The sequence below is a fragment of the Pongo pygmaeus genome, chromosome 5, assembly GCF_028885625.2.
Source record: "Pongo pygmaeus isolate AG05252 chromosome 5, NHGRI_mPonPyg2-v2.0_pri, whole genome shotgun sequence".
NCBI classification, from domain to species: domain Eukaryota; kingdom Metazoa; phylum Chordata; class Mammalia; order Primates; family Hominidae; genus Pongo; species Pongo pygmaeus.
This window is the reverse complement of record NC_072378.2, coordinates 87,344,990-87,371,755: the sequence shown is the minus strand read 5'-3', so window position 1 is coordinate 87,371,755 and position 26,766 is coordinate 87,344,990. Positions and strand designations below refer to the sequence as shown.

Here is a 26,766-nt window from a genome sequence, read left to right as displayed (position 1 = left end):
TAGGTAAAAATTAAAATATAATTACATCAGGAAGATTCGAGAAAGAAAAGAGGGTAAAAATGAGCAGAAGTCCTCACTATATGTACTAAACTTCGTAAATGAAGAAATAATAGGATATTAATCATGTTTTTAAATATGGAGGCAAATTTCAAAATAAGCTGCTAGTGAAAACTGAAAGTAGCTCCTCTCGACAAGGACAAAGCAGGTGAGGGTGAGTAGAGAAAGCATCATTCATTCTGTTTTTATGCTATTTAGTACTATTTCATTTGTAGAATATTTGCATGAAATATTTGCATAGTACACCTTACTAAAAATTACTTTAAAAATTAGAGTAACCCATATGGAATATGTATATTAAATATTATTTTCAATAATAGTTAATAATATAGGAAAATATTCAAAATAGGGTGTTAAGTGAAACAGGGAGAAGAAAAGTGGATAAAATTTTTATAGCAAATATAAGTATTTAGATAAATTTAGCAAATTCCAAACATGCATCTCTCTTGTTAGTTTAAAATCTAACCAGTGGCAGGGCATGGTGGCTCATGTCTGTAATCCCAGCACTTTGGGAGACCAAGGTGGGAGGATTATCTGAGGTCAGGAATTCAAGACCAGCCTGGCCAAGATAGCGAAACCCTGTCTCTACTAAAAATACAAAAAAATTAGCAGGGCATGGTGGTGCATGCCTGTGATCCCAGCTACTTGGGAGGCTGAGACATGAGAATCGCTTGAACCCGGGAGGCAAAGGTTGCAGTGAGCCGAGATTATGCCACTGCACTCCAGCCTGAGTGACAGAGTGAGACTCCATCTCAAAAAAAAAATAAAAAAAAAAATCTAACCAGGCATGGTGTCTTACACCTGTAATCCCAACACTGGGAGGCTGAGACAGGCAGATCACTTGAGGCCGAGAGTTCAAGACCAGGTTGGCTAACACAGCAAAATCCTATCTCTACTAAAAATACCAAAATTAGCCAGACATGGTGGCATGCACCTGTAGTCCTAGCTACTCGGGAGGCTTAGGCAGGAGGATCTCTTGAACCAGGAAGGCAGAGGTTGCAGCAAGCAGAGGTCTCGTCATTGTACTCCATCCTGGACAACAGAGCAAGACTCTTTCTCAAAAAACAAACAAACAAAATTAGATGGAAATACATCAAAATACCTTTTAAAAATACATCAAAAGTAAATCTCATTGTATGATAAACTAAGGGCTACTTTAATCTCAGTTTTTATGTTTTTCTATTTTTTTAACCACTCACGATAAGATATATTACTTTCTTAGGCAAGAAGTGAACTTTTTAAGAACTTTTCAGACCTTCAATTACAATGGAAATTGCCAAATTGAAGTCAGGATTCTGATGTGCCCCAGACTACAGCAACCTGAAGGATACAAATTGGGTAGCATTAGGTCGTAACCTTCCTTATGCTGATTTTCACCCTGCCTGCTATAGTAGGACTCCTCTTCTGCAGAGAAGCCCCACCCACCCAAAATTTCTGGGTGTTCTTAGAGGCTGCCTCCAATGTCCTCATGAACAATCCTCTCTGGAGTGTCTGCCAGGGACCTCTGCCACCCAGCAGAAGCCCTGGAGACCTGGAGGTGACAGTATTGACCTGTGGCCTCTGGAGCTGTCAATCCTCCAAAATCTTGGCCCTACACCCATCCTGGGCTACAATCTATCTAGGTGCTATAAAAGCAATTCTGCCGAGACCTTGGGGTCTTATAGATATTTAGGTGAAATATCTCTAACACACACACACACACACACACAGACATACACACACACACACACACACACACACACAAACCCCACTGCAGGAATCAGGACACAGAACTGGGCCAAAGTGACAGATGCTGTTTCTTGCCTCTGCTTCTTCCCTGGGGCTTCAGGGTAGAGCCAGACGTGCCAGCCTGACTCTGACTCTGTCTTCCTTAAGTTTAGCTCGACTTCTTTCCTTGGGGGCTCCTTGGTGTGTCCATGGAACGAATTTGGTTGGGCTGCTCTACAGAACTGTGGAAATGCCCAGTCATGTCTGATTTCCACAGGAGAACATAGATAGGTGCCATTATGTACCCACATTTTATAGATGAAGACACTGTGGCACGGAGAAGTTGAATAAGTTGCTCAAGGTCACACAGCTAGTGAAGTAGCAGCCTGGATTCAGGACAAGTGTTCTCACCTACTATACTGCACTGACTTGGCAGCGTAGAGTGGAGCCTCTAACTCTGTGCCAGGCACCGTGTGACTACAGAGACCACTGCCCTCAGAAATTTTACCGTCTACTGATAACAACAACCACAGCTACAGATATTTGATGGGAAATTATAAGAATAATCTTATGCCTCCTTCCAGTCCCAACTAAATTAGCACCTCTTCCGTGTTAAGTGTCAGCCCTTCCATACAAGTGCCATCCCAGCAATGAACCTTCCTGGAGTCCCCCAGTCAGGATTGAATCTCATCCTGTTTCATACTCCCACAGCATTTTAACTGTAGAAAACATAACACTATCCAAGTGATTAATTTTACCTTCTCTCATTGGAGCATAGCTCTGTAAAGACAGGACCTCATCTAGCTGACCTTAATGTTTGCTGCAGTACTCACCGAAGCACCTTGCAGAGAGTCAATAATATATCTTTGTTGAGTTGCATTGACATTGTGCTGAGTGCTTAGTGGGCAGGCAATGATTGTTGATTGATTATGAAGTGGTGAACAATGCCTATAAAAGACCTCTTCACAGAAGGCCCTGTAGCATAAAGTATTAGGTTGAACTCTGTAAAATGGCCATTTTTATAAGCCAAATTTTTCAAATATTGACAATTTCACACGAGCCAATTCAACATAAGAAAAATAACCTGGCGGGGCATGGTGGCTCACGCCTGTAATCCCAGCACTTTGGGAAGCCAAGGCAGGAGGATCACCTGAGGTCAGGAGTTTGAGACCAGCCTGACCAACATGGAAAAACCCCATCTCTACTAAAAATACAAAAAGTAGCCACGTGTGGTGGTGTGCACCTGTAATCCCAGCTACTCAGGAGTCTGAGGCAGGAGAATCACTTGAACCTGGGAGGCAGAGGGTGCAGTGAGCCGAGATCATGCCACTGCGCTCCAGCCTAGGTGACAGAATGAGACTCTGCCTCAACAAAAAAAAAAGAAAAGAAAAGAAAAATAACCTAACCGGAATAGCCAATAAACCCTGGAAAGTGTTCCCTTGGAAGGTTTTGAAATCGCCCTTCTTGGATATCTTTTATAATCTTCCTACAGCTCTTAATATTAGGTTGGTATAAAGTAATGGCAAAACCAGCAATTACTTTTGCACCAACCCAATACTGTTTTTTTTGAAATACCCAGAAAGTTCAAATTTTAAACTATAAACCCTCAAATATCCAAAAGCCCAAATAACAGAGATGAAACTTGATTCTGACAACTTTGGTGAGCCATGAGACCCTAGGATCATGAGAACAGGGCCAATTGCCAACAGGCCACCAGAAGAGAAAGTGGTTTACCTAGCTGAGTATCTCCCATTCTTGGCCAAAAAGCAGGCTGAGACACTCTGGGTCCTGACAAATTGGAATTTCTATGTGCAGTAAATCCTTCTGTTCCCTGGCACCCTTTAGCAGATTGATCTGCCTGTATATTGATGTTTTGGGTGCCATCCTGACCTTTGGAAAGGATGTCAATAGTTGGGGGTTAGTCCAATAGATGAGAGTGTTCTGGAACTGGCAGCTTTCTTTTGTGTGACTGGAGCCTCTGGAACTGGAGGCAGCAGAGGTAGCTGACAATGTAATTTATCTACATTTCACCTGGAAACAGTATCATGTCTTTGAGCTCCCTGGAGACCCTAGTCTGGAAAAAGGCCCAAGATACCTGTCAGACCAAACAATGCCTATCATATTTTATTACATGGCATGCACGTCAGACTTTATGCTCCATTAGCAGAAGGTTCCATTTTCACTCCAGGAAGGTAGTTCAACATTACAACATCTTATCTTGTTCTTTCTTGTGTTTTTAATATAAACGGCCTTAAAATTTCCCACTTCATCCCCTACGCCCACTGCCCCAGGCATCTAGAAGCTATATTATCAGATTTTATAGTCTGAGTTAATGTGTCATTGTGAGATTCCCAATATATATGTGGTGTGTATTTTTTTAAAAAATACAACTACAGCCTGATAAAAAGAAGAAGTTTGCTCTCTAGTGGCTGACTTATAAAAGGCTCTGAAAACCACACAATAGGTTATCTTAGAAAAGGAGGACATCTAACAGCGATATCTATGTAACAAGGTCTGAGTAATCATTTTGTTTTTATTGATTTTTTTAATTTTCCTTACACTGAAAAACTACATGATAGCAACTATTTGTGGATAGCTTTTCCTATTAAAAAATTTTATATCATTAAGCTAATTTCAATTGTAAATTCTGAGAGTAGCAATTAGGTTTCTGGTGTTATATTAGCCTACTGTACCTTTAGAAAGCTCTATGGATTGGTTTAATACTGTATCATTAATGTCTATTACAGACACATTGCTTAATAATAGAATATCATTAGAGCTTTTTAAGCCATTTTTAGCTCTTTGCAGAAAGATTATATAAATTCAGAGAGAAACAGTATAATTATGAATATGATCCTAATTAATATCATTTTATTATTCCTTTTTCTACAGCAACTAAATTTAAAAAATTTTACTATGATATGAATTATAAAGCAAGGAAAAGATTTATCCTGGGTGCTTCTCTTTTTAGCTCTCCCTTCCTCACTCCGTTTTACTTTCCCATTTTATTCTCCCACAAATCCATTCCTTTCTCCCCAAGTCTATACTATTTTTTTCACTCTCTTCAGTATCCTCCATCAGAGAGTAGAAAACTGACATCACTGGTCCCTGAAGTTCCAGTCTTTGTTTCAAAAAAAAAGAGGTTACTTAGGAAGTTTTCTACCTCCTGCACAGTAATAAATACTTTAAGGAATTTTCAGATCCATAAATATTTTTATTCTTATGTTATCTGTGGGAAAGAAACCGTATAGCATAAAAGAGGCTTGAGCTTTTCAGGAGGTCAGTACTACAGTGGAAATAATGCACTAAAGAATGCAAAGAAGAGGGTTTTATGGGCTTGGGGAGGAGGACGTGGGGCAGTGCAAAAGGTTGTTAAGAAAGGGAGTGATGCAATCTGATTTACATTTTTGAAAATTATTCTGGCTGCTGTGTGGAGAAAGTACCATAACAAGCACAACAGTAGAAACAGGGAAACTTCTTTGGAAATGACTGCAGTCTTACAGGCAATAAAATATAGTTGCATGGACAAGGGTGATAACAGTAGTACTGTAAAAAGGGAATGGGGCCAGGTGCGGCAGCTCAAGCTTGTAGTCTCAGCACTTTGGGAGGCTGAAGCAGGTGGATCACTTGAGCCCAGGAGTTCAAGACCAGCCTGGGCAACAGAGAGAAACCCCATCCTGACAAAACACAAAAAAATTATCCAGGCATGGTGGTGGGCCCCTGTAGTCGCAGATACTCAGGAGGCTGAGGCAGGAGGATTGCTTGAGCCCAGGAGGTGGAGGTTGCAGGGAGCCAAGATCTCGCCACTGCACTCCAGCCTGGGTGATGGGAGTGAAACTCTGTCTCAAAAATAAAAAATAAAGGAATGAATTTCCAATTTATTTTAGAAGTATAAATGGTAACAGATTAGAGGTGGGGGTGGAGTGTGACTTTTGACTGAGCTACTAAGTGGATGGCAATACCACTTACCGGAATTAGGCTGTGAGGAAGGCATGTTGGGAGGGGGTGGCAGTGAGAATAATTTCTGTTTGTGTTGCCCATGGCTCAGTTTGCTATGTCCATTTAGGAGAAGATGTCAGGAGACGTCTGCACAAACAAGATCTCTTCTTGTTAGAAATCTGGAGATTAGGGGAGAGGTTAGGGCTATTGATTTATACTTAGAAGTCTTCAAGGTCAGGTGCAGTGAATCAGGCCTGTAATCTCAGCACTTTGGGAGGCCAAAGTGGGAAGATCACCTGAGCCCTGGAGTTTGAGGCTGCAGTGAGCTGTGATCGAGTCACTGCACTCTAGCCTGGGTGACAGAGCGAGACCCTGTCTCAAAAGAAGAGGAAGAGGAGGAGGAGGAGGAGGAAGAAGGAGGAGGAAGAAGAAGGAGGAGGAGGGAGGAGGAGGAAGAAGGAGGAGGAGGAAGAAGGAGGAGGAGGAGGAAGAAAGAGGAGGAGAAGGGAGAGGAGAAGGAGGAAGGAGGAGGAGGAGGAAGAGGAGGAGAAGGGAGAGGAGAAGGAGGAAGGAGGAGGAGAAGGGGAGGAGAAGAAGGAAGGAGGAGGAGGAAGAGGAGGAGAAGGGGGAGGAGAAGGAGGTGATGGAGGAACAGGAGGGGGAGAAGGTGGAGGAGGAGGAAGAAGAAGAAGAGGAGGAGGAGGAAGGAGAAGATGAAAAAGAAAAACAAGAAGGAGAAGAAGGAGGAGGAGGAAGAGGAGAAGAAAAGGAGGAGGAGGAAGAGGAGGAAGTCTTCAAGATATAAGTGATATTTAAAGATGAGATCCTCAAGGAGAGAATTTGGATAAAGAAGAGAAGAGGCCTTGGTCTGATCCTAGGGCACAGGCAATTGAAACAGAGAAGGGAGGAAGGGTGAGTCAGGAAGAGCAGTGGCCAGCAACAGAAAGGAGAGCAGAAGACAAGTGAAGCAACCCTGGAGAGAGGTCGGCGAGAGGAGGACACAGAAGACATCAAAGCTGGCAATGCAGAGGTCACAGGTAATCTTGACAATAGCCCCTTCAATGGAGTGATGGGGACAGAAGCCCATCTTATTCTAGCACTAACCCAGCATATGGGCCAACAGAATTCTTTTCTCCGTGCAAATACGCAAGACAGAAAAGAACTAGTAATTGACGCAAAGTATCTGGGAGACTTTTCTTTTGATAGATAGTTAAATTGACTCAAATTTTATCTGAAATCATCCTCTTTGAACCCTTTTAAAGTCAAATTGGGCAGGGAAACGGATTCTTGGATGTCAGAAATCGAGTTATATACCATTGCACAAAGTAAATCATCTTCCCCACAGAATAGATAATGAAGTAAAAGGAAACTGAGGGCCAGGCGCAGTGGCTCACGCCTGTAATTCCAGCACTTTGGGAGGCTGAGGTGGGCAGATCACGAGGTCAGGAGATCGAGACCATCCTGGCTAACACAGTGAAACCCCGTCTCTACTAAAAATACAAAAAAAAAAAAATTAGCCGGGTGCGGTGGCGGGTGCCTGTAGTCCCAGCTACTCGGGAGGCTGAGGCAGGAGAATGGCGTGAACCCGGGAGGTGGAGCTTGCAGTGAGCCAAGATAGCGCCACTGCAGTGCAGCCTGGGTGAAAGAGCGAGACTCTGTCTCAAAAAAAAAAAAAAAAAAAGGAAACTGAGAACTGAGATACAGGATAAAATAAGGAGGGAAGGGGAAATTCGACCTAGCAAATGTAAAAAGACACAGGAAGAGAGAAGGAGAGGGGAAAAAAAGAGGAAGAAAGAAGATATAAATATGAAAGGAAAGAAGTAGAGGTGGACTTTTTATCCTTTCGGCATACCTCAAAATGAAATTTGAACTATCTGTCAATCTCAGAGGAAACAGTACCAGACAGAATAAATATGGAAAACATTTCTACTTCAGACCATAGGCCAAAGACTGGGGAACAAGGGAAGGGAGGAGCACATTAAAGGTGAGGCAGGCAGTTAGTGAGGAAACAGGGCATGACTACTTGCTTTTTCGCACTCCTGTAATGGGTCTTTGTTCAATTCACATTGCAGTTTATGCAGTGTAATGCCCAGTAATTATATGATGTTGAAGACTACTGGGCTTCACTGTCAATGCTTGTTTGTGCTAACTCCACGGACCTTAGAGGCTCTCGAAGATACCGATGGTCAAGTAGGGGTGATGCCAGAACCCTCTAACTGGTCTTAAGATCACACTTCTCATTTCTACCCGGCCTCCACCACCAGGCAACACCATCCTTCACAACCCCAGTCTCCTCTCACCAGGGGCCCCAGCTGTGGGTGCGCCTGAGACCCAAAAGTGGAAGCCTCTCTTTATTTGGTTTCCATCTGGTGTTGAGCTGCTGTTTCACCTGACCATTTCTCTATCACTCCAGAAACTCAAAGACATCACCCTTCAGGCTCCAACTTGTTTCTTTTTTTTTGCTTTATGGCCACCAATTATTTCACTGTTATTAAAAATTTCAGCCACCATAATCCCAGCACTTTGGAAGGCCGTGGCAGGATGGCTTGAGCCCAGGAGTTTGAGACCAGCCTGAACAATATGCCGAAATCCTGTCTCTAGAAAAAATTTAAAATTTAGCCAGGCATGGTGGTGCATGCCTGTAGTCCCAGCTACTCAAGAGGCTGAGGTGGGAGAATCACTTGAACCTGGGAGGCTGCAGTGGGCTGTGTTCATGTCACTGCACTCCAGCCTAGATGACGGAGAGAGACACTGTCTCAAAAAAACAAAACAGCAAGCAAAAATTCAGAGCCCTCTATAGGAGTGGGAAAGCAAGTAGCACACCTCAGTTCCCTGAACCAAACAAGCACATGCATAGTCAAAGGAGGTCAAGTGTGTTTTCCTTCTCCTGCAGAGAAGCATGGGATGGTGACAGGAAGCTTCCTCCTCCAGAAGGAAGGAGGTGATGTGCAGTTCATTAGTAATGACGTCTTGAAAGAAAATAATGGTTAAGGAAATGCCATTAAAATTGTTTCGTAGGCCAGGTGCAGTGGCTCACACCTATAATCCCAGCACTTTGGGAGGCCAAGATGTGCAGATCACTTGAGGTCAGGAGTTCGAGATCAGCCTGGCCAATGTGGTGAAACCCCGTCTCTACTAAAAAAACAAACAAAACAAAACAAAAATTGTTTCGTGACTTCTGTCTCTTATGCAGTTTAGAAGGGAAAAATCAAGAAAAGGATCAGGATTAACATTATTTGGTGGATAACTGCCCAGAATATACCAGCAATATTGCTTTTCTCAGTCTACTGTGCTCTCATTCCTGAAGCAATTAGGCAGGAGAGACTATCCCTAGAATCTTCAATCAGAATGTTCTAACTTCAACCAGAATGTTCAAACTTCAACCAGAATGTTCTTGGGAACTCTTCTGGTTTCTTACTAAATTAATTTGAAGAAGTTAATTTAGTGCAATGGCACGATCTGAGCTCACTACAACCTCCACCTCCTGGGTTCAAGCAATTCTCCTTCCTCAGCCTCCCAAGTAGCTGGAATTATAGGCATATGCCACCACGCCCAGCTAATTTTTGTATTTTTAGTAGAGACAGGGTTTCACCATGTTGGCCAGGCTGGCCTCAAACTCCCGACCTCAGGTGATTGACCCGCCTGGGCCTCCCAAAGTGTTGGGATTACAGGCATGAGCCACCGCACCCGGCCTATATTGCAAACTAATTCTAGCAAGTTGTGCTAAGTCTCTTCTCCATCCCAGAAAAAATAAAAAATTAAAATAGTTATCTCATATTGCAGAAGCTTGGCTTGAAAAAGAGATAAAGGGGGCAGCCAGGGGTTAGCAATTACTTTATACAATGACAGTAAGACTCACATTCTCTCCCAGTCCTTATGGCTCCAAGTAAACATCTGATTTCCCTCAACATTTACACACTGTGGTTTCTATGGTTTTGGATGTTTGTATTTCAAAATGACATTAAGAAGGAATAGGCATAAGGGTATGGAAGAACAGGAAAGGTAAAGGAAAACAACTTTTACAGGTCATTCAGATTTCTGAACAGTTCCAAGGAAGAAATAAGCCAGGTAAAAACATGTGCTTTAATACAGCACCCAAACAGCAGTGAAGGCACCACTATGTGAGGCACATATGTAGAATCCCAGTTCACCCTCCAAATTACAATAGATTCTCAAGAGAGATTGGTCCAAAGGTAGTGAGTTATCTCAATTGGCTGTTCACAGTCAGTTACAGATCACACTCCTTGTTCTACTCTTTCCTCCCAACTCACTACTGCATGTGACTAGTCTTACAAAAAGAAAAAAAGAGAGAGTGCATGATTCTGTATTGTCTTACAGTATACAAGAAAAGATGAAGTATATAGGCTAGGGATTAAATTTGGGAGTAATCAAAGTAGGGGAAAATCCACATTCTGTGATATATTTTGTTTATTACAACCGTTGCTAAGGAAACCACTTCCTATCCATACACTGCATATATTTCCCCTATTTGTTATTCTCACAAAGTGCACAGTACTACGTTTAAAACATGAGAACAAGAGCCTGGTAACATACACTGAGGGACAGTCAAAGCTCTTAAATAATAAAGAAGACATTAATGAGGTTGTCCCAAAGGTCAGGGACCAAAGTGCATATAGCAGAAAGAAAAATCTACTCTTTATTTTTAGTATTTATAGTCCAATCCAAGCTAGGGAGCGATACACTTTCATGAATGCCTTTGAATATCAGTGAAGAGGTGTCTATTTCCATGGCTCTCTCTCCATCAGGCAAGGGTGGTGGAACTCATTCTTCATACAATCACACAGAATATGAGAGCTGGAAGAGCACCAACCTAATCTACACTCCTCGTTTTACAGGGAGAAAGCAGAGACTTGCCAAGGTAACAAGGCCATTTCATGGCTAAACCGGGACTTGAAGTCATTTTCTGACTCCTAACACAGGAAACAGAATTCAGGGAGTGCTGTCTGATGGCCGGAATCTAAAGACTCATCGAATCTTAGAGTGACATAACTTCTTCAGGTCTTTCAAGTTCAACTTGCCCTAAATTGCCGAAGTTTCATTTTTATTCACACTACGAATTCAAACAATTGTGACTCCTTGCTTAATCCACTAAAAAATATCTATGCAGAGCTCACTGTGTCTGAGGAGACAACAGAGGTTAAATGTAGTTCAGAACTCACTGTAACAGACATAATCACAAAACTTGTTCAACTCTCAAGAGTACATTAAGGCTGGCAGAAACATGCTCCCAAAGCTTTTCTCAAGGTTCTAGAAACTGTTAGCTCACTCTTTCTCTCTTCCTCTTCTCTCTCCAGTTTCCTCTCATTGTGACTTTGTGACATCCAAAGAGATGTCTTCTAAAGGAGAGAAAAAATAAGGGAAGGAACTGGAAACAGCCAAGAAACAACCTAGAGAAGAACCTGACCCTTGATGTGATAACACAGTTGATGATGATGATGATGATGATGATGATGATGATGATGGTGATGATGATGGTAGTGGTGAAAATAATTTTGTACCAATTTGTCTTTCCATTGCTGAAACTCAGTATTGGTTTGTTTTTTTTTTTTTTTGAGATGGAGTCTAGTTTTGTCTCCAAGGCTGGAGCGCAGTGACGCAATCTCGGCTCACTGCAACCTCTGCCTCCCAGGTTCAAGAGATTCTCCTGCCTCAGCCTCCCAAGTAGCTGGGATTACAGGCACCCACCACCATGCCCAGCTAATTTTTGTATTTTTAGTAGAGATGGGGTTTCACCAAGTTAGTCAGGCTGGTCTTGAACTCCTGACCTCAAGTGATTCACCCGCCTTGTCCGCCCAAACAGCTAGGATTACAGGCTTGAGCCACCACACCCAGCTTCAATGTTATTTTACACAGCTATGACAAACTGTAGTTATCTAATTATTTTTTTCCCTAAGAAATGCCTTAGACTCCTTGAAGTTAATTAGAAGCTCCCAAACATTAAATATATACTCCTCTTTTATTTGCCAGAATTACTGCATTTTCCTTTTCACAAATGCTTGGATTGAATGTATTTTAGTACAGTGATATTTACCAATGTGTCAAATGTCCATCAGCCCTGGGAAAGCAGTCCTGTTCATATGTTGTCTGAAATCCATGAGTCTCTGTACTCTCTGCCACCCACTCCACCATTAAACGCACACAAACACCACAGAATACCATTCTGCCTCAACCTTCTGGAATGTTTTTTAAATCCAAGAATTATGTTGCATGACATACTAAACCACTCATGCACTTAAAATATAATTAAAATTTCTCTACACTGGATGTTTTTCCTTTATAGCCCCATCTCTGAATTTGGGGCAATAAACCTGCTTCCCTTTATCAGCACACTTGGCCTTGGGCTAAAGCGGGGGTACACACCAGAAGATAAGACAAAAGCAAGAGAAGCCTTAGAAACCAAGCTGACTTTGAATTATTTTGTTTGTCTACACCTGTGCTTTCTTTTGTTTTTTGTTTTTTGTTTTTTGTTTTGAGATGGAGTCTCACTGTGTTGCCCAGGCTGGAGTGCAGTGGCATGATCTTGGCTCACTGCAACCTCCACCTCCCGGGTTCAAGCAATTCTCCTGCCTCAGCCTCCTGAGTAGCTGGGATTACAGGCATGCGCCACCACGGCCGGCTAATTTTTGTATTTTTAGTAGAGAAGGCGTTTCACCATGTTGGTCATGTTGGTCTCGAACTCCTGACCTCAGGTGATCTGCCCACCTCGGCCTCCCAAAGTGCTGGGATTACAGGCGTGAGCCACCACACCCTGCCACACCTGTGCTTTTGAGATGACGTACCACTGGTAATACCATCAGCTGTTTGTTCCAAATGTATTTCTTATCATATGTTCAAAAACTTAATGTTGGTTCTTAGAAGCCAACTGAGAAACTAGTATCTCTGTTGCAAATGCAGCCAGAATGACTGTAGTTTCACTTCATTAATCACTGGAAGATGTGTGATATAAAACATTATAAAATGTATAAAACCTTTCCTCAATAGCAGTTATCCATAAAACAGTATCTTTTATTTGTATAAAGATTTGTACTTTTGGGCCTGGTGTGGTGGCTCATGCCTGTAATCCCAGCACTTTGGGAGGTCAAGGCAGTGGGGGGGATCACCTGAGGTCGGGAGTTCGAGACCAGCCTGACCAACACAGAGAAACCCCGTCTCTACTAAAAATACAAAATTAGCTGGGCGTGGTGGCACATGCCTGTAATCCCAGCTACTAAGGAGGCTGAGGCAGGAGAATCGCTTGAATCTGGGAGGCGGAGGTTGCAGTGAGCTGAGATCACACCACTGCACTCCAGCCTGAGCAACAAGAGTGAAACTCCGTTTCAAAAAAAAAAAGATTTGTACTTTTGAAAATATTTTCTTGGACCAGGCACGGTGGCTCACACCTGTAATCCCAGCACTTTGGGAGGCCAAGGTGGGCGGATCACCTGAGGTCAGGAGTTCAAGACCAGCCTGACCAACATGGAGAAACCCCGTCTCTACTGAAAATACAAAATTAGCCAGGTGTGGTAACGCATGCCTGTAATCCCAGCTACTCAGGAGGCTGAGGCAGGAGAATCGCTTGAACCTAGGAGGTGGAGGTTGCAGTGAGCCAAGATTGCGTGATTGCACTCCAGCCTGGGCAACAAGAGAGAAAATCTGTCTCAAAAAAAAAAAGAAAAGAAAAGAAAATATTTTCTCATAATAAGTAGTTAATATTTATTGAATACTTATTATCTGTCAAACATTGTTTTAAATGTCTTACACAGCACATTTAATTAGCTTGTCCACATTTTAAAGAAGAGAAAACCAAGACATTATTTTCTATGCAAACTTTAGTTGCCCTTGTATAAATTAAGAATTATTTCACTTGAGTCTTCATCAATTCGTAAAAAAGATCTACAGCTTTTGGTCTCATGCTATTATACTTCATCTGAAACCATAAGAAACCCAAAATCAGCTTATTTTCTCTTGGGGAAGATATTATATATTCAGTTTATTTGTTTGAGTATGAAAATATAGAGAAAGTCCCAAATTTTCATATATAAAGGCCAAATGCCAATTACTATCTGTAAAAGAAAAGAACAGTTTGTAAGTTAAAGGCTTACGCTTCTACTAGTTCTATCTGACTTCAGGCAAATTGTTATTGTAAATAAAATCTCTGCCTTGAACAGAACAGAAAGAGGATTTGTTTAACATAGATCTTGAGCAAACTACAAAACTTTAGGAATTCTCTGACTAAGCAAGCCAGTGGACTTCTCTTAAAGAACTGGCCTTCAAGATAGTAGGCTAAAAAAACAAAACACATGTATTTCATCTATTTTTCCTCTTCTCACTGCAAATGTTTTGGATATGACCTTTAGCACTAGCTCGTGTGTGTCTGTGTTTATGTCTGTGTGTTCAGAGAGATAGAGAAACAGATGGACAGTAAGAATACTAAGCCCTGGGAGAGATAATCTGGCCATTTGCAACTGGAAGTCAGATTATTTATTTTAAAATTCAGGGAAATATTTAGGGTAATTCTAAATTCATAATATTATTAATTTTAACTTGAGATACGTTAAAAAAAAAAACCCTCCCTAATACTAGAGAAGTTAGTGCTGCTGACTTAATTCATCAAAGTAAAGTTGCTTAAATACCTTAATTTAGTCAGGTTCTCAGTTTGCAGAAGCGCAGGCATGTACCTTATTTATCCTTTTATCTCCTGTAATGAATAGCATCACAGCATGACTTGGAGAAAGCACAAGGTAAGAAAATTGAACAGCTGAGTTCTAGTTCTTGGTTGTCCAGCTAATGAGCTTGTCCGTGGAGATCCTACTATAACACAAACTATGACATTCTCAAAGCTGAGCACATCATCTTGACATATAACGAGGATGCAGTAATCATTTGTATTAATAAGTGAATGAGGAAATCTGTAATTCTGGTAGGTAATCACAAATATTTCTCTGAATTGGAGTCAGGGGTGATATACCATTTATATTCTAATACAGTCAAGATGAAAATTGTCCTAGGCCTTCAGAATGTGTTCAGGAATTTTTGGAGAGAACTCAACTGGTCATTTGCAGATAAATGCTCCTATTTATAAATAGGGATGAAAATTAACATTTCTCATTAAACTCCTCCTCTTCCCTACCTTCAAGCCTGCAGGAAGATTTATAGCCTCCATTTTACTAAATAAGAAATTTGGCCGAGCACGGTAGCTCACGCCTGTAATCCCAGCACTTTGGGAGGCCAAGGTGGGCAGATCACTTAAGGTCAGGGGTTCAAGACCAGCCTGGCTAATATGGTGAAACCCTGTCTCTACTAAAAATACAAAAATTAGCCGGGCATAGTGGCTTGTGTCTGTAGTCCCAGCTACTTGGGAGGCTGAGGCAGGAGAATTGCTTGAATCCAGGAGGCGGAGGTTGCAGTGAGCTAAGATGGAGCCACTGCACTCCAGCCTGGGCGACAGAGCAAGACTTTGTCTCAAAAAAAGAAAAAAGAAAAAAAGGAAAAAAAGAAAAGAGAAGAAAAAGAAAAAGAAACTAAAAATCAGAGAAATTCAGTAATTTGCTCAAGTTCACATTAGCTAGCAAATGGGTGAGCCAGAATTGAACCCAAGACTGACAGATTCCAGAAAGACCAATTTCTTTCTACTATATTTTGCCACCTCGACATTTCCGTTAACATGTGTACTAAGGGAATACAGCTCCTGGGGGGCAGGAAATGAGTTCTGTCCACCATTATATAACTAGGGCTAGCACAGTGATGAATAAAAATCTATTGAATGAAGCTACTCATGGTCAACAACACCCAGCCCACCTGAGAAATGTGCCCTGGACAATGTTCAGTCCTCAGGGCAGCTGGACAGAGTGCTATCCGTAAGTAACCTCATCTGTTACCCAAGTTTGTCTACAAATGTTATCATTTTCTCGGCATGCCACACTGTAGGAAAGATTGGGAAGGCTTGCACAACTTATCAATGTCAGTGAGGCAAGTTATGTGCTCATAGCAGTAAGAGTGATTTTTCAGGGCCGCAAGCAGTGGCTCACGCCTCTAATCCCAGCCCTTCAGGAGGCCGAGGCTGGTGGATAGCTTAAGCTCAGGAGTTCGAGCAGCCTGGGTTACATGATGAAACCCTACCTCTACAAAAAATACAAAAATTAGCCGTACATGGTAGCATTCGCCTATAATCTCAACTACTCAGGAGGCTGAAGTGGGAGGTTCCCTTGAGCCTGGGAGGTGGAGGTTGCAGTAAGCCAAGATCCCTCCACTGTACTCCAGCCTGGGTGACAGTGAAACCCTGTCTCAAAGAAAAAGAAAAAGAAAAAAAAGAGTGGCCAGGAAGAGAGGATTTCTTCACTTTTTGAGTTCTACAAGTTAGGCCTGTCCACAGTGAAGTGGAAACCAAGAAAACCAATGGAGGCCATGATAATGGATTACCTGAATCAGGAATGGAGAAAGGGTTCCTTGGCAAGGGTGAGAGAGAAGAAACCCCCTACCTGAAGCCAAGAAGTCAGAAATGGGAGGGGATCATTAAATTTGTTAAATGGAACTTAAAATTTTTCTGGTGTGGATGGTAAAATAATTATCCCATCAGAACTGTGGATGGGATTGGAAGACAGGAAGAGGGGCAGCAATGTGAGCTCTCTAGGACTAGGGCTCAAATTGGTTTTGCCTAAGTAATACAGAAAACTATGATGTATCTTAACAGAAGATCCAAGCCCCTTGCATTATTCTTCACAATGACAGTAGTTGCCATTAGTTATGTATACAGCATATCATGTACCAGGCATCTTTACATACACCTATAATCTCATTTTTAAAATCTCACATAACTCTCTAAAGTGCATAAGTCCCCACTTACACATCAGAAATCTGCATCTCAGAGAGGCTGAGTAACTTGCCCAGTGTTAAATCCCCGATGAGGAGCAGCCAGGACTCCACCTCAGGCTGTCTGACTGGGAAACCCATAGCTTGCCATCTCTCCCACAAAAGCTCTTTCTGAGAGGCAGATATCCCCCCTCCATCTATCTCAACAAACATCTTCAAATGAGAAAAAGTGGGGCAAAGACTTATCTAATTCCCAAAGCCCTGTTATAACTTAACCAATTAATGATGGCGGAGTGCTTTGAAAATGCCAATGCTGCACTCTGACTGCCTGGGCTTTGTTGGGGCTTTGAGGCCTCCTCTTCCCCAGCTTCACCCTCAAACATTGGCCTTCTTTGCTTATTCTAAACTCTCCCTAGGCAAGATTCCTTTTCCCTATCCATCTTACCGAACATGTCATACTAGATGTCCCACAAGCATTTTAACTTAACACTTCCCAAGCCGAACCTATTTTCTTCCTCCTCGGAGCCTCCCAACTTAACCCATGCGATGAAAGGCTCCACAGAGCTTCTGTTTCCCACAATGGCCTCTCATAAGGATATCAAGAGGAGCAGGGAGCCCCATTCTTGGGAGGAGCCTTCAGAACCCTTGGTTGATGGGATAGTTGAAAAGCACTTCACATTAGCACTGTCTCCTGCAAAGCTCCTGGTTAATAAAGGGTGGGAGATGGACCTTAAACTAACAAAAGTGTCTCAATAATTTTTATAAAACATGCTGAGCAGAAAAACGGGTAAGAGAAAGCCTGTTTCTTTCAAAGAATCATGAATTGCCTTGGAATGATTTGAGTGGCATAAATTGAGTGGCATAAATTGAGTCTCTGATAAAAGACTAGAAAAAAAGAAACAAAATTTCCCAAATAAATACTGATGAATAATTAAAAGTACCTATCACCGCCTAGGCTGCTGAGCCACCACCTTCTTACCGAGTTATAATTTGACCACAAATCCAGAAAAAAAAGAATGCTTGAAACAGAAGCCTTTCGTCTTTCTTTTCTTTTTTTTCTTTCTTTTTTACTATCTCTGAGACAAACCCAAACGGGGCACATCTGAAAAGACAGATTGATTGAACAATATACAGTTCATTGTGTGTGCTGGAGGAAGAGAGTGTACTGATACAAGAAGATGGAGGAGGGAGAAGCCTGGAGACACACAGTTACAGGAATTGCTCTGCAGTGCTGCGGTCAATTTTAATTTTGCTTCCATGTTTATATCAGAGCACAATTCATGAAGGCATGTTTTCCCAAGTTCCATCTCTCATCTTCCGTACTCTTCCCCTACTTCATCACATTATCAAGCCCAGGGTTGTGTATTAGTTAGCTTTCAGTATGTAATCACCACTCCAAATCCTAGTGGCTTAAAACAACAGCCATTTATTTAGTTCATAGTTCCGTGGATTGGTCAGCAATTCGGGTTGGACTCCACTGGATTACAGTCATGCTGCTTCCTAGCTAGGTGGCTCTATTTCTGAAGCTAAGGTGGTCAACAGAGGCTACAGGGATATCTGACCCATCATCATCCTGCAGGCTAGCCTAGACTTGTTCTTGAATGCCTCACATGGTTCCAAGCGGAAGAGCAGAAGTACATAAGGCCCCTTGAAGACTAAGCTCAAAAGTGGCTTAGTTCACTTCCCTAGCATTCTATTGGCCAATGCATGTCACAAGTTCAGCCAAATTCAGGGGTCAAGGAAATAGACATCATCTTTGCATGGGAGTAGCTGCAGCTACATTGCAAAGGGTCATGGATTTAGAGAGGGAAATAATTATGGCCCTTTTTTTAAAAAAAAACAAAAAACTATGCATCAGGGGTTTGGGGAAAGGGCCGCCATTCCTGTTCCTTTCCTTACATCTTACTCTGCTTTTCTCGTCCCTGTCTACTCAGCAACTCACCCAAATCTCCTCAAGTTTTTGCTTCTCAACTCTGCAAAACTCTTCTGAAATGATCTGGTCCACAAGATTTTAGACAGCTATCTCTCTCTGCTTAGCATTTTTCTGAATGTCAAATATCTTGCTGAGACAAGACAAATAACATTAGGAAAATAACAGACTTCCAGAGCCTTAGGAATCCAGTGTGGGTTTATTTTTTTCTAAATTAACAATACGGTTTTCATAGAATCCAAAACCCAAACCACTCTGATATTCTTGGCACACTATTTGTTCTCAATAGCTTCAAGCTTACTTTTAAATCCTTTGTGATCCTACTGGAAATCATTAAACAGTGAGTCATAGAAACTCTCTGATGGCCTCCAATAATTATTTTACCATCCACACCAGAAAATTTTTAAGTTCCATTTTACAAGTTTAATCTATTGCTGAGATTATTTGTTGGGAGGGTCTCAATTTTTTCCTTACTGTGTCTCCATGAGGAGCCTCAGGGTCAGTGAGTCCCTGGCACTCAAAGCCCTTTGAGGGCCATCTGCTATGGTATGATAAACCAAGATGCCTCCTGAAAAACACTCATTGCTGCTGCTACTGCCCTTTTGTACATACTGGAATTTGTTCTGAGATGTCCCTCGCTTCTCCTTTTATAAATATCCTGCTTTCAGAGCTTCAAAACAGAAGATCATTCTTAGCTCAAAGCTGGAGCTTGTGCTAGGGAATTGAGCTGCTTAAACCCAGGTCTCCATGTATATCTGAGTGCTTAATAAACATTGAAAATGCATAGCACCAAGCTCCACAATTCAAATCACAGAAATTACTTGAAAAGACTTGTCGAATTTCTTTGCAAGTTTTTAACATATCTTCATCTCCTTTACCAATTGTTATCTTCCTTCTTGTCCCAAAGAGGCAGCCCTACTCCTCTTAATGACCCATCCCACTGTGTCTTTATATCACCCCATCCACACCACAAATATCACACCAATAGTTTCCCCTCTCTTCTCTGAATTTTAATCTCTCCTACCTTAGATCTATGCCATCTGCCTACAGACATGATCAAGAGTTTCTGTGCCCAAAATAAGCTTTCTTTCAACTGACCTGCTGCTGTATTTTGGCGGCCTCTCTACCCTTCACACCCCCACTTCACCTCCTATCCACAACTAAGCACACTATAATTTGTCTTCAGCTCCCCACCACTCCACTGAATAAACAATGGACAAATCAGATGACCTCTTCTCAGTCTCCCACTTGTCCTCTTGACAGCAAGTCATTCTTTATAACAGTATCGGGCCGGCATGGTGGCTCACGCCTATAATCCCAGCACTTTGGGAGGCCAAGGTGGGCAGATCACCTGAGGTAGGGAGTTCGAGACCAGCCTGACCAATGTGGTGAAACCCTGTCTCTATTAAAAATACAAAATTAGCCAGGCATTGTAGCACATGCCTGTAACCCCAGCTACTCAGGAGGCTGAGGCAGGAGAATCACTTGAACCCAGGAGGCAGAGGTTGCAGTGAGCCAAGATTGCACCATTGTACTCCAGCCTGGTCAACAAGAGTGAAACTCCATCTCAAAAAAATAAACTAATTAATTAATTAATAACAGTCTACTTCGTTAAGCTTCATTAAGAAGTCAAGAGACTTCTGAGACACTGCCTTCTCCTAAGTCTCCTCCAACTTCTCTGTCTGCTCTTTCCTGGTTTCTTCCAGAGACTCCTCTTCCTCCACTTCAGTCTCAAACATTGGCCTTCTTTGCTTATTCTAAACTCTCTCTAGGCAAGATTCCTTTTCCCTAACCATCTTACTGAACATCTCATACTAGATGTCCTACAAGCATTTTAACTTAACACTTCCCAAGCCAAACTTATTTTCTTCCTCATCACAGCCTCCCAACTTAACCCATTCCTCTTCTTGCATTCCTCATCTTAGTTAACAGAAACACCATTGATTGTCTCCCCAGTATTCATTCACTCTTTCTATAGTAATAAAAGTTTTATCTGTGTATACAGCTATCTAGTTAAAGACCACATTTCCCACAATCCCTAGCAACTAGGTGTGGTCATGTGACTAGGTTATGGCAAATGGGATGTGAGCATAAGTAGTGCAACTTCCAGGTCATGCCCTATTAGCCAATGTGTATTCTGTTGCCTACAACTAAGAATCTTGAACAATACAGTAATTGGTACTAAAAGTAAAGTTTATGAGTTTGGGGTTTTCAGTCATCAGCTCATCCCAATTGTCCACATTCCAATCCTAAGGGTCCTACTCTTCCCTATCAGTGCCCTTATCTTTACTTGAGAGACCTGGCAAGACTGAATTCAACCTATATCGTAATTCAGCAACTCACAGGATTAGACTCTGGATATGATTTTCAGCTACATAAATCCTTTACTATAAAAGATTTTTAAAATTCTTCTAGGATAATATTAGAAATTTATTGGTATTGTTGTCATCTACTGAGCTGAGAATTTAAAGCTTGAGACTGTTACTTTCTTTTTTTTTTCTTTTGAGACGGAGTCTTGCTCTGTTGCCCAGGCTGGAGTGCAGTGGCGCAATCTTGGCTCACTGCAAGCTCCACCTCCCGGGTTCACGCCATTCTCCTGCCTCAGCCTCCCGAGTAGCTGGGACTACAGGCGCCCGCCACCACGCCTGGCTAATTTTTTGTATTTTTAGTAGAGATGGGGTTTCACTGTGTTAGCCAGGATGGTCTTGATCTCCTGACCTCGTGATCCACCTGCCTCAGCCTCCCAAAGTGCTGGGATTACAGGCGTGAGCCACTGCGCCTGGCCTGTTACTTTCTTTCCTTACATTCTCCAGGGCACTTTGGAGAAGTAAGCCAAACCCACAGGTCTTATATTCATCATGTTCCCTCCATAATTATTTCTTGCAATGAATAGCCACTTACTCACAAAGATTTACACAGGTGATAATTTAAGTAACTCTTTTACCACAGGTAACAAGAACTATCAATATCTCATATTTTAATAATAACTGACAAGGCAGGCAGATCACCTGAAGTCAGGAGTTCAAGACCAGCCTGACCAACATGGTGAAACCCCATCTCTACTAAAAGTGCAAAAATTAGCCAGGTGTGGTGGTGGGCACCTGTAATCCCAGCTACTCAGGAAGCTGAGGCAGGAAAGTCACTTGAACCTGGGAGGCAGAGTTTGCAGTGAGCCAAGATCATGCCACTGCACTCCAGCCTGGGCAAAAAGAACAAAATTCTGTCTCAAAAAATAATAATAATAGTAATAATAATTGTTATTGCCCTCAAAGTCTCACCCAGTATGTATTCAATTCTAAATTTCCCATTTCCTTGTAGGTTTGTCTAGAGTGAATGTGTAGGAAAAATGGTGTACATGAGTGTCTGGGTATCAAAGGAATAGACTACAGTAAAGAATGCTAGTTCCCTATCCCTGCATACATTTTTCCCCTCCCTCCTTAGTATTATTTTTGGGATGGCAAAATAGACAGCTAAAAGTCACATTCCCAGGACCTCTAGCTGCTGAGAATGGTCATATGTCTAAGTTCTGCCCAATGAAACAAAGTGGAAGAATCATTTGGGACTTCTGGGAATCCTGCTTTGTGGGAATTGTCTCAGTAGGGTAGAATCCTTTTTTGCCCTTCTGTCTTTCCTCTTGTTTCTGGCCTGCATCACAGATGTGATGCCTGGTCCCCCAGCAGCCATCTTGGATTCTAAGGTGATCTTGAGAATGAAAATCATGGACTAAAAGAGTGAGATAGAAAGATAGAAGATGCCTGTGTTCTGGATGCCTGCGGAGCCTCAATGCCTACTTTGACACTTCACTTACATGACAGATAAATTAAATCCTGTCTTATTTAATATTCTGTCATTTGGGGGTTTTATGTCATATGCAGGCTCACTTAATCCTCGCTGATATATTGAATAAATGTTTTAAGGACAAGAAGATAAAGGAAACAGCATCTTAGTAATAAAAGAGTGCAGAACTAACAGCAAAGCTGCTCCAACCCAAGAATGTCCCTCACCTAAAGAATGACTTTTGTTTGACCTTTTAAAATTAATCCTGTAAAATGACTCCATTATATTATCCTCATCTTTCAGTTGAGATAATCCAGGCAATAAGTGTTTAAAGGAATACTTCTAGAATTATGCAACTATGTGGCAGAAACATAACCAAAATGCAGAGTACATTTGCCTGTATATGTAGTCCCCATAGTCACCTAATGCAAGTATCAAAAATATAAGAAGAAAGCCATAACAAAAACAGCTACTCCCCTCCTATATGACTAGGACCAGTTAAGATGATTTACCTCCTGGCACCTGTTCGATAGGCTATTTTCTATGAAGACTTATCAGGCAAGTGGCTCTATGGTCATAAAAGGAAATAAGTGGATGACCCTGAAGTCATTTTAGTCTTCCTTCCACCTTCCCAAGAAGCTCTGGAAGTGCTACTCGGGTGGCTGAGGCAGGAGGATTGCTTGAGCCCAGGAGTTTGAAGTTACAGTGAGCTTCCACTGTGAGAGTTAAGTCTGAATGCATTTTTCAGATGCAGCAAAGTCAGCTTCTACAGTCTGGTTTATTCACCTGGGTGGATGCAAAGATTCAGCATCCCCCACTGCTTTAGAAGATTTGAAAAGCTCAATCATGCATATTTTAGAATACATTTTGGACATCATGAGTCCTAAAGGAATAGGCCATGGTGAATAATAGAAAACATCAAACAAACAAATGTTGCTTTCAAGACATACGTGTCAACAAGTCATTGATCATAAACTTTCTGTTAGAAATCAGCTTGCTGCCACTTCACAGAGGATTCAGTTTTCTTTCTTGCAACTCCAAAGCAAAACTTCCCAAAAGAAGATCAGAAAAGCCCCCGGAAGATATTGAGGCTCTGGCAACAATTGATTGTTGATGAATCTGATCCTACTGGGGAATCTTATAACCATACACTCTCAGACACACTCTTCAGAGGAGCCAAAAAATGAGCAATCCTAAACTCTGACTTGAGGGCAGCTCTGTTGCCATGAAAAAAAATCTTTCTGTAGAAGAAAATCTTCTTGGCCATCAAACTAATCTGAAAGCATGGTCTCCAACAGTTCACTCACTGAAAATCGTTTCTGCATCAATCTTCTTCATGCCCTGGGCTTCCCACTCTCTGTGCTACTCACAGTTCCCTAATTGCACTGTACTTGCTGAAAACCCTATGCCTTTGCCCACACTAGTCTCTCTGCCTGTACCATCCTGCATCCCCCTTTCTTTACCTGGCTACTTCTTACTTGGCAACTGTGTTATGGAACCAAACCGGGGTCCACTTGCCCGGTGCAGCAAAGCCAGATACTGACATCAGGGTTGCAATGAGAGAAAATGAGGCATTTACTGCAGGGCACCAAGCAAGGAGAATCAGGCAGCTAATGCTTTAAGACCTCAATTCCCCGATGGCATACAAGTAAGGGTTTTTAAAGGCAGAGAGGTAGAAGTGATGAGCAAAGTCATAAATCAATGTATGGAGGCTATACTTTGGTTTGACTTAAAATGGCAGGTTACCTTGAAGTGGGGCAGCACACAGGTCATAACGTGGATTCAAAGGTTTTCAGGTTTGCAGTTGGTTCAGGAGATGAAGGTTTGTCAGAAAATCTGGGATTGGTAGGAAGGAATATTTGTTCTGGCTGGGAGGCATGATCTCCTCCAGGTACCTCAAGAAGAAATTTAGAACAAAGAACTAACAGCAGTCAGGGTTGAGTCCTCAGTCCTCCCTTATCTGAGGTCTCTATGCCAGTGGATCCATTGGGTTTCTGAAAAACAACTCAGGGACATATGTTAAGACGTTATCTTCAGTTTCTATAAGGAACAAAACAACTGTGATTCTAACTTTCTTGTCTATTGTTTTAAGCTACCATTACCTTCTTGGTTATCAAGTTGCTCATTTACTTCTTAGGACTAGCTAGGTGCCTGAAATCTTCCTTGAAGGAACTCAAGATTTTCCCCTATTTCCATGCTTAGGGGCCCACAGGCCCCTAAGAGGGGTCCCTGTTCTGTCTCAAGTGCTTCAGGCATCACTTCCTTCAGGAAGTTTTCTCTGACTACCTCTGAATCAAGGTAATGAGCCTCCTCTGAGCCCCGTACACCCTGGGCATACCTACACCATGGCATTTATCACACTCTGTTGCAATTCTCAGGTTATTGGAAGGCAAGTTCTGTTTTTTGAGATGTGTGTTGTTATAGCACCTATCAAAGTGCCATGCCCTGAAAAACTGTCAAGACAATAAATTGATCAATGCCTGGATGGTAGGAGTACTGTACCACAGGATGTCAACAGCACAGGGCAGCTTGGCATCGGAAACCCTGCCTCCAAGGCATGACTTCATAATTTATTTGCCAGATTATTTAAAGTCTCAGACTCAGTGCCTCATCTGTAAAATGAGGATTATAATTCCATAGCATGGTTGAAGATTAAATAAAATAATATAGATAAAAGCACTTAGCTATATTTCTAATAACAACTTAATAGATGCTATTCAAATATCATGTGAGGCCAGGCATGGTAGCTCAAGCCTGTAATCCAAGCACTTTTGAAGGCCAAGGTGGGCAGATCACCTGAGGTCAGGAGTTCTAGACCAGCCTAGCCAACATGGTGAAACCCCATCTCTACTAAAAATACAAAAATTAGCTGGGCATGGAGGCATGTGCCTGTAATCTCAGCTACTTGGGGGGCTGAGGCAGGACAATCGCTTGAACCTGGGAGGTGGAGGTTGCAGTGAGCTGAGATCATACCACTGCACTACAGCCTGGGCTCAAAAACAAATAAACCATATATATATATATATATATATAATTTGAGCATTAGTATTAACATCAACATACAATTTGCCTCTTTCTGCTGTGAAAAAGGACTTGGTGGCAATACAGGTAAGAGGAGATGCTTCGTATGTATTCTAAACTTGACTCAGTTTAAAGGAAAAGATTCTTCAGTTTGACTCCTTCTTGTACTTTGTTACTGACTGGGTTCCCCACGCCACCTACGTGCTACCCACCTTACTGTTTCTTATCCACAATTACAATTCCCAAAGGAAGAGAGGGCTCAGATTCCCCATTTGTAAAATAAGAAGTCAGACTAGACTACCATTCATCTGCCTTTAATTTCTAATCTGTACACTTCAAGGTTCATATGGGCTAAGTCCTTATGTGTTCTCTACCGTATCCCCAGCACCTAGAAGAGTGTTGGGCACACAGTAGGTCCTTAAAAAATACTTCTTGAGGCCAGGCGTGGTGGCTCACGCCTGTAATCCCAGCACTTTGGGAGGCTGAGGTGGGCGGATCACGAGGTCAGGAGATCGAGACCATCCTGGCTAACACAGTGAAACCCCGTCTCTACCAAAAACACAAAAAAATTAGCCGGGCCTGGTGGCAGGTGACTGTAGTCCCAGCTACTCCAGAGGCTGAGGCAGGAGAATGGCGTGAACCCAGGAGGCGGAGCCTGCAGTGAGCCGAGATGGTGCCACTGCACTCCAGCCTGGGTGACAGAGCGAGACTCTGTCTCAAAAAAAAAAAAAAAAAAAAAAAAAACTTCTTGAATGAATACACACATGAATAGATGAACTAATAATGCTTAGAATATGATAATGACCATATTTGTTAATATCTTCCGTAAATTATTTACAGCACTCTGGAATAAATAATTTGACCATATCAAAGACTGCAAACTTTCATTCATAAGATGAATAAGTTATGTAGATTTAATGTAAGACATGATGACTAGAATTAATAATACTGTATGGTATACTTAAAATTTTCTGAGAGTAGACCTTAAGTATTCTCTTCACATACAACAAAAGAGCAATTGTGTGAGGTGTTGTTAATTAGCTTGATTGTGGTGATCATTTCACAATGTATGCATATACCAAATCATCACATTGTACACCTTAAACATACAATTTTTATTTGTAAATTTTACCTTAATAAAGCTGGAGGGGAAAAATCATTTGCATATACTTTAAATCAGGATCCCAGCAGTAATAGCTCTCCAAAAGCAGTAGCAGTTGTTCCATTTGTTCTGTTAAACTGAGGACAAAATGGTGTTTGGGCTGAAATGAACCAAGTGAATGTTGAGGGTCTTCTCACTATAAGGCACCACCAGCTTTGCCAAGTTGCAGAGATAGGGTCAACACCTGTTCTCTCAACCTCCTATTCTGTTCCCACAAATGATCTAACTGCCCACAACCATCGTGTTTATGACAGTGAGAGAGTTGAGAGCACCAGACATTAACTGCTTCCAAAAAACAGTCCACAGTGGGATTTTCTGGGCTTATATATAGCCTGCTTCCCCAAACAACCCAGATTTGAGAACA

General features: G+C 41.9%; 1 long non-coding RNA gene across 1 annotated transcript in view; it reads right to left on the bottom strand.

Annotated features, from left to right (window-relative positions):
* LOC129038855 (uncharacterized) overlaps positions 1 to 24,104 on the bottom strand; it is a 97,484-nt gene extending 73,380 nt beyond the window's left edge. Inside the window, exon 1 of the long non-coding RNA XR_008503245.2 lies at positions 23,966 to 24,104. This is a non-coding gene — a long non-coding RNA (uncharacterized LOC129038855). The remainder of the gene's footprint in view (positions 1 to 23,965) is intronic.
* Between the last annotated feature and the right edge of the window lie 2,662 nt (positions 24,105 to 26,766).